The sequence below is a fragment of the Condylura cristata genome, unplaced genomic scaffold (assembly GCF_000260355.1).
Source record: "Condylura cristata isolate star-nosed mole 26May11 unplaced genomic scaffold, ConCri1.0 scaffold00023, whole genome shotgun sequence".
In the NCBI taxonomy this organism is placed as follows: domain Eukaryota; kingdom Metazoa; phylum Chordata; class Mammalia; order Eulipotyphla; family Talpidae; genus Condylura; species Condylura cristata.
In genome coordinates, this window is record NW_004567124.1 from 32,822,524 (window position 1) to 32,834,368 (window position 11,845).

Genomic DNA, 11,845 nt, shown 5'->3' on the forward strand with positions numbered 1-11,845 from the left:
AAAAAAAATGTACAAAATGATGTAAAAATAAACTTTTGTAATAATAAAAAAAAAGTGTTGTAGGTCTCTCTGCAGCTGGGTCTGTAGTTGAGTTGTCACTGGTTTTGTTTATTTTCTGAGCACTGTGAGCCTTGCAAGGCAGTATCTTACTAGTTCACAAGTCTTCAGGCCACTGTTGTCCAGTAACACCTTGAGTCCTAGCTTCTGCTGTGGGGGTGGGGGATCCAGGGGTGCAGGGAGTGCCAGAAGGGCTGCAAGGCTCCCAGCTGTGCAGGTTGCCAGTCCTCCCTCAGCACCTCCAAGGCTCTTTGTACCCATTCCAAGTAGTCTCTCCCTGAACAGTCTTTCCCGACCACTTGGGGTCCACTCACAGAGCAGAGTTGGCTCTCTCTAACTCCAGGGCTTTACTGCAGGTTTTGTGGGTAGATGCAGTAAGCAGATAGCACAGTAGCAAGTCTCCCATTTGAGCCACTTCCTAGGACCTCTCTATGCTAGAAAGTGCCTGTGGAGGATCGGGGGTGTGTTAAAAATGTTGTAGCTTCCCAGGGTTGGGCTTGTTTTTGATTCAGTCTGTTTTTTTGTTTTTCCCTTTTACCTCCAGGGCTTTGTGAACTTGCTGACCCGCCTTAGTGACAAATGGTGGGAACAAGCCTCCAGACCAATGCTGTGGGGGTCAGGGGAAAGGGTTGCAAGCCTTGCAGCTGGCCCAGTGGCAGTTCCTCCGCCTCACCTTCCGGACCCTATGTTCCTACTCTGAGCAGTCTTTCCCCAAAGCTTGGGCTCTACTCATCTAGCTGAATGAGCAGCAAACCTCCCATCTGAGGCACTTCCTAGCGTCTTAGTGTCTGGGTGCTTCCAGATCTAAGCTCCCCTATTGGAGCTCCCCAATTACGGATTCTCCCTCAGTTATCTTCCTTCTAGTGAGTCAAGGGTGTTCTCATTTGGGTTGAAACTCGTTATGTAAGTCTACAGTCCAATTTTAGTCTTATATTTCTGTGTGAGCTTGGGCGTAGTGATTTTGGTGCCTTCATTCTGCCTCCATCTTGCCAGATCCCTCAATTTTTCAGTTTTATATTGAAAGTGGACAAGTACTCCCAACTGGTAATATAGAGCAAAACACTTGAACTAACCCAGATTCTGCTCTATATTTACTATATGCTATGAAGGGACTGCGTTCCACAAATTCAGATGAAGTCCCTAACCCCACAATATGATGATATTGGGAGGTGTGACTGTGGGAAGTCAGAGAGTGGGGTCCTCACTAAGGGATTAGTGTCCCTTTAAAAAGAGAAGCCAGGGGCCCTCCCTGGTGGCACAGTGGGTTAAAGCACAGCACTAAGATGCTAAAGCCACTTCAGCATGAGTTTGATCCCCAGCCCCAGAGGTGACCCACATAGCATGACAGACCTCTCCTGACCTGCCTGCTGCTCCCCTCAGCAGTGTACTTCATCAGTCTGCCTGTCTGCTCCCACTTTTTCTCTGGTGAATCCTCTCACTGCTCTTACACCTCTGGCCTGTACCCCAGCTCTGTATGCATAAATAAATAAATCTTTAAAAAAAAAATCTCCACTTTGTGAAGCAATCTGCAGCCACTGCAGCACCAGTTCAATACCTGGCCAGGGACATGACCCGCTTCTCCCTCTGCAGTGTATTTCAGTCAATCTGCCTATTCTGTTCCCCACTCTTGTCTCTGGTGTATCCTCTCACCCCAGCCCCCTCAGCTCTGGTCTACACCCTGGCGCATGTATACATAAATAAATAAAATATTAAACAAACAAAAAAAGAAGCAAAGCCAAAGAGCTCAGTATCTCCTCTCTGTTGAGCTGAGGATTAAGGCAGAAGACTTAAATCCTGCAAGCAGGAAAAGAGCTCTCATTCCCACAAGAACATCCTCAAACCCAGATCTCATGCTTCCAACCTCTGGAATGGAGAAAAGGAATTTCTTTTTTATTAGCTAGTCAGTGTATGGTATTTTGTTATGGCAAGTGGAGCTGAGGATGTCTATCACTCGTCATTTTTCTCACATCTACTCTTTTTATTTAAATGTAGAAGTATGTAGTGGGACATGGACTGGAGCCCTGAAGAAGCCTGGAGTAATCTGGAACCATCACAAACTCTAAATGAAGGGGACTAGCTACTGAGCCTGCCTGTGTCCAGGAGTAGTTGTTTAACTGGGTATTCACTGAGCTAAATTCCATGTAGAATTGTTAAAGTAGATAAGGGAGCAGAATGTCTTCCTGGTGGCAGCTAGTGCCTCAAGCTCTCCCTGTCAAGTCTGTTCATGAAGAGCTGACATTTGGGGGCTAGAAATGTTGGGTGGTCCAGCACTCAACTGCAGCTGCGGGATGTGGACTTTACCCTGAAGTTTCTACTAAGAGCAACTGCAGAGCCCTGCACTGCAGTATCACTTGCCTCATGACTGCCAGGACATTAGTTAGCTCTGCTGATGGGCAAAGAAGGTGTCCAGGGTGGTCAGACCAACAGGAGCCGTTATGCGACTGCCTCGCACCTGTGCATGCCCAGTACTGGCTTCATCTGTACCTACCCTCCACTGCTTTTTTTAAAAAAAGATTTATTTATTTATGCATGTAAGAACAGGGGTGTAGGCCAGATGTACAGGGGTAGGAGTTGCGAGGATTCACCAGAGACAAAGTGGGGAGCAAACCAGGCAGATCCACCCAAATATACTGCTGAGGGGAACAGTGAGCGAGACCCAGAGAGGTCTGCTGTGCCCTGTGGGTCAGCTCCCTGGTCAGGGATCAAACTCAAGCCAAGCAACTGCTGATAGTTTCCAAGTGCTTCTCTTTAACCTGCTGAGCCACCAGGGAGTGTCTGGAAATTGAATATTTAAGGTGGGCTTTAATCAGACAGGGGGCAATCTGGAAGACAGGGGTTAACACTCCAAAGAAACTGCCTCCACATTTAGTTTCTTGCTGTCTTTTTATAGTGAGTTGAATAAAGATAGTCCATCACTGAGCAGACCTCACACTGCCAGCAGATCATGTCGTCCACCCCTGACCTTCTTATCGTCTTCCTGGATGCCTGGTCTCCTGTCAGTCCCACTGTGGTGAGGCTGGTCTGACCAGCACTGGCCTCTGCATGCCTCCAGATGTGTCCTTGGGCTGGAATATTAGTTCAGAGCAGACAGGCCATAAACAGTGTGTTTGTGCAGATTTCCTACTATATCAGCTAAGTGTCTCACCCATCTCCCCCAGCCCAAGCTCCTATCAACACCATCATATCTGCCTCCAATTTAATAATAAAAAGTACTTATGGAGGAACACCTTATGTATCAGACACCACGCTTAGTGCTGGGATTTGAAGGACAGGTGTCATTGATTTGTCCACACAGCCTTTTTAAGATGTGTCACTTTAGTATGTGGATTATTTTGAGCAAAGGTCAGCTGAGGCCCTGCAGGCACTTGGAAACACCCCATCTCACTAAGTACTTGGAAGGCATCTACAATCTGATGAGCACCAAAAGTTTAGTTTCTGTCTTTACCCTTTTCACTCCCTCTTAACCCCCTTTGCCTATGTAAGTCTTTTTTGGAGACATGTTAATTTAGATACCCTGCCCATTTTAAATAGGTTTACAAGTTTTATTGTTTTTCAGTGTTTTATATATTTTCCATATTAATTCCTTGTTGGATGCATGATTTGCTAATGGATTGTTTTTTGTGTTGATGGTGGCAGAAGATTTTAGTTTTATATAGTTCCATTTCTTTATCCCTGGCCCTATCTTTTCTTTTCTTTTTTTAACCTTTTGAAAATGGCATTTCTCACTCAGCATAATGTTTTTTTTTTTTAAGAAAAAGATATATATATATATGTATACACACACACACACACACACACACACACACATATATATATATATATATATATACATATACATATATAAGAACTGGGATGTAGACCAAGGGTGCAGGAGGTGAGAGGATTCACCAGAGACAGAGTGGGGAGCAGAACAGGCAGATTGACTGAAATATCACTGCTGAGGGGAGCAGTGAGTAAGACAGGAGAGGTCTGAGTTGCCATGTGGGTCAGCTCCCTGGCCAAGGATGGAACTCGTGCTGCAGTGGCTGTGAAAGCTTCATAGTGCTGTGCTTTAACCCATTGTGTCACCAGGGAAGGCCACATTTTGCTTAATTCTTAAATACTTTACTAGATACCGCTTAAAAGTGAGACTTTCTTTTTTCATGAACATTATACTGTATCTTACCTGAAGAAACTTCTAATAATTCTGTACTGTCATCTAACTTTCAGAGTTTCCCAGTTCCTTTATGAAAGTCTTCACAGCTGTTTTATTCTCAAGCCAGAGGCTATGGTTAATATTTCACATTATAGTTATATCGCTTGAGATTTTATTTTTTATGAAAGTTTTTCTTTTCTAGAAGGTCCAGGCCAAGCATCTTGTAACATTCCCAGATCCTTGATTTGTTTATCCTTTGTGTGGCTATATATCATTTGTTTTTCTCTCCCTCATATTTCCTGTATTCATGATCCAAGACTTAGAGGCTTAATTAGATTCAGTTTTAACAATTATGGCAAGGCCATACCATAGTTAATATTTTGCGTTTAATGTTGCATCACTTTAGGAACCAAGAATGTCAGGTGATTCCACTATTAGTGAGGGTTAAGGAGGTGAATGTCAGATCATACCAGTGAATGCTACATAGTTTCATCTTTGCAATTAGTAACTAATTGGTTTTATCTGGCATTGTATCAGGTACCATTACTGCATAAACAAGCCCTCTCAAAATCAGTGGCTTAAAACAATGACTCATTTAGCTTGTGATTCTGATGGTTGGCAATTTAAGTTCAGTTCTGAGGGCAGTTCTAGTTTCAGCTGGATGTTCTCATGCACCTGTGGTTAGCTGTGGGTTGGCTAGGTGGTTCTGATGCTGTGTATGTGAACTCACTGTTTTGCCTGTGACATCTCAAACCTCCTTGGCAAGATGGCCCAGGCTTACTCTCATGACAATGGCAGGAATTCAAAAGAGGAGGTGGCAGTGAGTGAAGCCCAGGTTAGGAATTGATGCATGATTACTTCTTCCACATTCCCTTGGTCAAAACAAATCACAAGGTCAAGTTGAGTTTCATGGTAGGCAAAGCAGATTCCAATCCTTGGTGGGGAGGTTACAAGGGTACATTCTACCAGAGTCATAGCTACAGGAGAAGAATTGGAACTATTCCTTTTTCAGAAGGAAGGCACAGGTGGACTATTGTTTACAATCAATGTACCATAGAAGTTATGTTTCCTGTCAATCTCTTCTAATGATGTTGACATTCATCGATGATTCCCAACTGAACCAATAATCACATTGCAGGCACTGACAGGTGATCTTGTTACAGGGCACAGAGAGAGGCACCACTGAAGCCTCAAACCTGCCTGCTCTAAGTGGGTTCTGCCATCTGCCGCATCAAGGCAAAACATATAAAAGGGACTTTAATACAGTGAGTATACAATACAGAAGACAACGAATGTAATGTCTAAGTCAACACCTGAAGTCACCCATCCCCTTGTGGGCAAAAGTCCACCCAAAAGGGATTGGTCCAAAGCAAGGCCTGAAAGCTGCCATAATCCTAAAGCACCTTCTGGCTGGGACCCATGGAAAAGGATCAGAAATGGCCAGACAAATCTGGGAGGAAAAGAGCAAAGTCAAAATCAATATAAACACTGCCATAGTCACCTCCCTACAGGTCTCTCACCCACATCTGCCTTAATCAGTCCAGGGTCAGGAAACAAGCACAGTTTCCTCATCACATGCTCACTGCTCCATGTGGCTTCTTCAGGTCTCCTTCTGGCTCTCCATCCTGCTTCTTTCTTTTCTTCTCTGCTGATTCCTTCTGTTCTCTCCTTTTTCTCTGCTCAGCTCCACCCTCCTTCTGGGTGGGGCAGGGAACCTGGAACTTCCCCTTTTCCTGGACCACCCTGTTACAATCTCTTAATTCAATAATTTCTTCTATATTTTCTAGCAGCTTACATCTATGCAAAGAGGCTTCCCTTATTTTTCTTTTCTCTCTTTTTAAGTATTATCTTGGGAAACATTTTAATAATTATATAAAAATATATATTCAAAAATATAGAAATATGTAAAGCAAACAGTCTTATTTTCTAGAGGAAACTATTCTTACAATTTTGTTCTTTTATTTATTTATTTATTTGCATAAAAAATATTGGGGTGTAGGCCAGAGATGGTGGGGTGAGACAGATTAGGGAGCAGAACAAGTAGATTAACTGAAATACACTGCAAAGGGGAGCAGCTGGCAAGTCAGGAGAGGTCTGCTGTGTGGTATCTCTGAGACTAAACTCTCCACTGTTACAATTTGTACTGATTTTTTCATATGTATATAAAATGTGTTATATATGTATTCAAAAAGCTCTTACTTTAAGTAGCATATCCTAATAAAAATTATAACATTGAAGAACAGAATGAAGTGCAACTTTCCAGAAAATTTGTTTTTCCTCTAAAAATCTGAATTTTTAAAAAGAAATATGCATTGTAAAGCCATTGGCTCCACTTCCTCATCCAATTAGCCACCAAGTTCTATTTAAGTCCCATAGTTGACCTAGGATAGCTGTTTATCATTCTCACCTTGGCCTAACTGCACTTCAGTCTGCTCATTCTCATCTACAACTTCACTCTTCCTGCCTCAATCATACCACAACTCTTTCAGCTCCTTGAACGCACTAAAACCTTCATGGCTTCTGGCCTTTGAACATGTGATTGAATTCCTGAAATGCTGTCCTCTGACCTCCCTCCTTCCCTTGTTTCCCGGCCTTTGTCTGAAGGCATCATATTTTCCCTTCAAGCCCAGATTAGATATGACTTCCTTAGGGTGGCTTCCTCTGACCCACCTCTGACTCCCAAACTGGGCTATGGGCCCCCCGTTTAGTGTCCTGAGGAACTTGAACCTAATGTTTATACTTGTGGTTAGACTGTGAGTGCCAAGGGGATATAGTGACGGTATCGGCAGGACTTTGTGAGCATCTGACGGCTTGTAGGTGCCCAATAAATGTTCAGTTGATAAAAACAAGGTAAAATGGAGTTCTGGCATAATGGAAACCAGTATCACAATCCTATTCTCAGACTTCTCCTCTTTTTAGACTTTTCTTTATTTATTATTAAAGATTTATTTATTTATCCGTACAGAACTGGGGTACAGGCCAGAGGTGCAGGGGTGGTGAGAGGATTCACCAGAGTGGGGAGCAGAACAGGAATTGAAATATGTTGCTGAAGGGAGTGGCGGGTGGGTCAGGAGAGGTCTGCTGTGCCATGTGGGTCACCTCTGGGGTGGGAATTAAACTCATGCTGCAGTGGCTGTGATAGCTTCATAGTGCTGTGTTATAGCCCGTTGTGCCACCAGGGAGGGCCCTCTTCCTAGACTTTTAGTTTGTGAACATATTGTAGTGGAGTATGTGATGCTCCCTCTAGATCCTTTTGGCCCCTTTGCACAATTTCTGGGTGCTTCCCAAAGGCCAGCACCTGCAATTCCCTTAAGAGATGTCTTGGGACCCTCACTGGTGGCTCAATGGGTTAAAGCACAGCAATGTGTGGCATTATGAAGCTCTCTCATAGCTCGAGTTTGATCCCCAGCCAGGGAGCTGACCCACAGGGCACAGCAGACCTTTCCTGCCCCTCCCACTGCTCCCCTCAGCAGTGTATTTCAGTCCATCTGCCTGTTCTGGTCCCTACTCTCTCTCTGGGGAATCCTCTCACCCCTTTTAGCACCTCTAGCCTGTACCCCAGTTCTTGTATGCATAAATAAATATATCTTTAAAAAAAAAAGAGTTGTCTTATTAGGGTCTAAATGATAGGTAAAAATTGTGTATATTTATTTAATTTGTGCAAAACAATGATGAGACACATATATACAGTGTGAAATGATGACCACAATCAAGTTAATGAATAATCCTTTCCTTCTCAGTTAGGTGTATCTGTGGTAAGAGTATGCATAAGATCTAGTTTCCCAGTTAGTTTCAAGGATACTCTATATTAGCGTTGACTACAGTCTCAACTTATAAGTGAGAATGTACAGTCTCTGCACCTCCTCCAGGCTTCAACCCCAGGCAGACACTGTTCTATTATCTGGTTGTCTGAGTTCAGCCTTTTGGATTCCACATAGAAGTGATATCATACAGTATTTGCCTTAGTGCCTCTGGCTTATTTCACTTAGCATGACTGCTGGGTATACAGCCAAAGGAAGCGAAATCAGTATTAGAGCTGCTTGGCTGAGACAAACACAAAAAGCAAATGCCCTGAAGTTCACATTCCTCCCAGCCAGCCCTCCCAGTGATTAGCTACTGCAGGAGCAGGCAAGCCTCGCTCTTGCTCTTCTAAATCCAGTGGGGATGAACTCTCAATTCTGAGAATTAATTTGCATTCCAGAGGGCCCTGCAGAACCAGGCCCAGGACTGGACTTTGTATACTCTTTCTTGGCCTTTTCCCTCTCCACCCTGATCCCCCTACTCCCTTAGTAGTTTCTCATGGGAAGTTTTTCTTAATAAATCATCTCAAAATGAACCTTGGACTGCTGTTAGGTTTCTGACCTAGCACCCTCAATTAGCTTGCTCTGACTCAGGGCACGTGACCTTGCTTCGGCTTCCTTCCTTCCTTTCTCCAGGTCTCTGTTCAAATGCCAACCCCCAGAGAGGCCTTCCTGCCGCCCCCCTTCCCCTTCCAACTCTGCGCCCCCCCGCTCCCCCCTCTTGCCTTCCATCTCTATACCTTGTTTTTGTTTTTCTTCACTGCACCAAGGACTCTCTGAATTACAGGCCAGGAGACTCATAATTCCTCTTAGAAGTAGTGTCATTCATTCTAAGATTGTTCTTTGTGGGCAGGGGACAAAGGAGAAATGAAGACAGACAAACCATCAACTAATCTGCTCAAGAAAAACAATACAAAATACAATGAGATTAGAAAGAGAATATTAGGCCCTCCCTGGTGGCACAATGTGTTAGGGCACAGCACTGCAAGCTAGCCGCAGTCGCTTCAGTGTGAGGTGGATCCCCAGCCAGGGAGCTGACCCACAGGGCACAGGAGACCTCTCCTATCTCATCCGCTGCTCCCCTCAGCAGTGTACTTCGTCCATCTGCCTGGTCTGCTCCCCACTCTGTCTCTGGTGAATCCTCTCACTGCCCGTGTATCTCTGTCCTGTACCCAGTTCTGAATGCTTAAATAAATAAATCTTTTTTTAAAAAAGAAAGAGAATATTAACCCAGCCATGAAAATGACTCTTGAAATTTAAGAAAAAAGGTACATAAAACTCCATACTTATAAATTTAGTGATATTGATATTTATCAAACTTCTAGAGCTGGGGGTGGGGAGAGGGTTGAATTTTGTGTTTCTGAATCAATTTTATGAAGTGTGTAGAATCCTGACATCCGAATCTGACAAAAGGAGCCACCCTACCTATCCATCCTCATGATGAATACTGCAGGCCAGTGTAACTGTTGCCATGGATAGAGGTCCCAGAGAGAAGGCCAGCTAGTGGAATCCTGTGTTATTGTGTGGTCGAGTGCAGTTTGTGTTGGCTACATTTGTCCAATACCCCGTGTTTGTCCCACTTTCCTGGACCTCAGATCTGTGCTGGGGCAAAACCATAATCCTGTATCTGGGCCCAGGCATCTTGGACACACATTCACTTTGTAGGGCCCCAAGCGTTTCTCTCAGAAAGCAGAAATAGCAAAATGAATCATGTACAAAGCTTGCAAAAATTCAAAAGAGCTACAGCTAGAATTGCTTCTGCCTTCTAGAAACTTGTGTTCTGCTAGGGGTTGATAAATTGTCCCTTCTTTTCCTTGTAGAGAAGTTCTTAAGTGGTTTTTTTTTTTAATTTATAATAGCTTATTTTTGCATCATTTTGTGTCTTTTTCCATCTCAGTTGTAATCCCATTGGGCTTTCCATCACCAAATCACTCGTGTGCATTTCCCTCCCCCAACTGTTTTTTATCCCATTCCCCATTCTACCCCCATAAAATGTCTCTGGGATATAGTTGTTTATTTTTATTATTACTTTCTCCCCTGGTCTTTCATACTCGTGCTATGAGTGAAACCATCTGGTATTTTTCCTTTTCTTTCTGGCTTATTTCACTAAGCATGATCTTTTCCAATACCATCCATTTTGCTGCAAAATGCATGTGTTTATCTTTTTTGATTGCTAAGTAATATTCCATTTTTGTGTATGTACCACATTTTTTAAAAAAGATTTATTTATTTATGCATACAGAACTGGGGTACACGCCAGAGGTGCAGAGGCGGGGAGAGGATTCACCAGAGACAGAGTGGGGAACAGAACAGGCTGACTGACAAAGTACACTGCTGAAGGGAGCAGCGGGCAGCTCAGAAGAGGTCTGCCATGCCATGTGGGTCATCTCTGGGGCAGGGATCGAACTCATGCTGAAGTGGCTTTAGCTTCTTAGTGCAGTGCTTTAACCCACTGTGCCACCAGGGAGGGCCCTGTACCACATCTTTTTAATCCAGTCATCTACTTTTGGGGATTTGGGTTAAATCCATGTCTTTCCGATTGTAAATAAAACAGCAATAAACATGGGGGTGCAGGTGTCCTTTTGAATCAGTGTTTTTGTGTCTTTTGAGTAGATACCTAGGAATGGGATTGCTGGGTCATATGGAAGCTCCATTTTTAGCAGTTTGAAAAATCTCCAAGGTGTTTGTTTTTAAATAGATTACATTCTCTGCTTTTTTCCTGCAGGATTGGGCAGGAGAATAATAATCTGATTAAATAATCAAGGACTGATACAATTCCCTCTTGTATGCATCAATATGCTTACCCTTCAAAACTTGGCGACAGTGCCTGCTGTGACCAGGCAACCATTCTAGTAGGTATGTAGTGGTATTTATTGTGATTTTAATTTTCATTCTCTTAATGACTAATAATCTTAGCATCTGTTCATGTACATATTTTCCATCCTATTTCATTTTTGGTGAAGTTTCTGTTCAAATCCTTTGCCCATTTTTAATTGACTGTCTTACTGAGCTGGAAGTGTTCTTTATCTAGTCTGGCTACAAGTCCTTTATCAGTTGTGTATTTTGCAAATATTTTCTCCCAATCTGTGGTTTGTTTTCACATTTTCTTACTAATACCTTTGGAAGAGCAGAAGCTTTTGATTTTGGTGAGAGTCATATCTTTTTTTTTATATATAATGGATTATACTGTTAGTCTTAAGAAATTTCTACTGAAAGAGGTCAAAGATTTTCTTCTATATTAAAATATAAACATGAATTGCTATTATTTCTCTCTAATCACCGATTTAGGTTGTGTTCCACAAATCTTGATATATTGCACCTTTAGTTTCCTTGAATTAAAACAACCCTAATTTTCTCTCAATATTTCTTTTTTGAGCTAGGAATAATTTAAAAGTGTCTTTAGGGCAGACATAAAAACACTGATTCAAAAAGACACCTGCACCCCCATGTTTATTGCTGCTTTATTTACAATAGGAAAGACATGGAATCAACACAAATTCCCAAAAGTAGATGACTGGATTAAAAAGATGTGGTACATACACATAATGAAATATTACTCAGCAATCAAAAAAGATAAACACATGTCTTTTGTAGCAACATGGATGGAGCTGGAAGGGATCATACTTAGTGAAATAAGCCAGAAAGAAAAAGAAAAATACTGGATGGTTTCACTCATAGCAGGAGCATAAAGCACCAGACAAGAAAATAATAATAATAATGAACAACTATACACCAGAGACATTTTATGGGGGTGAAATGGGGAATGGGATCAAAAATGGGAGGGGCTGGGAAGTGAGTGCACTGGATTATGGTGATGGCATACAGGTGATTCGGTGATGAGAAGCCCACAGGG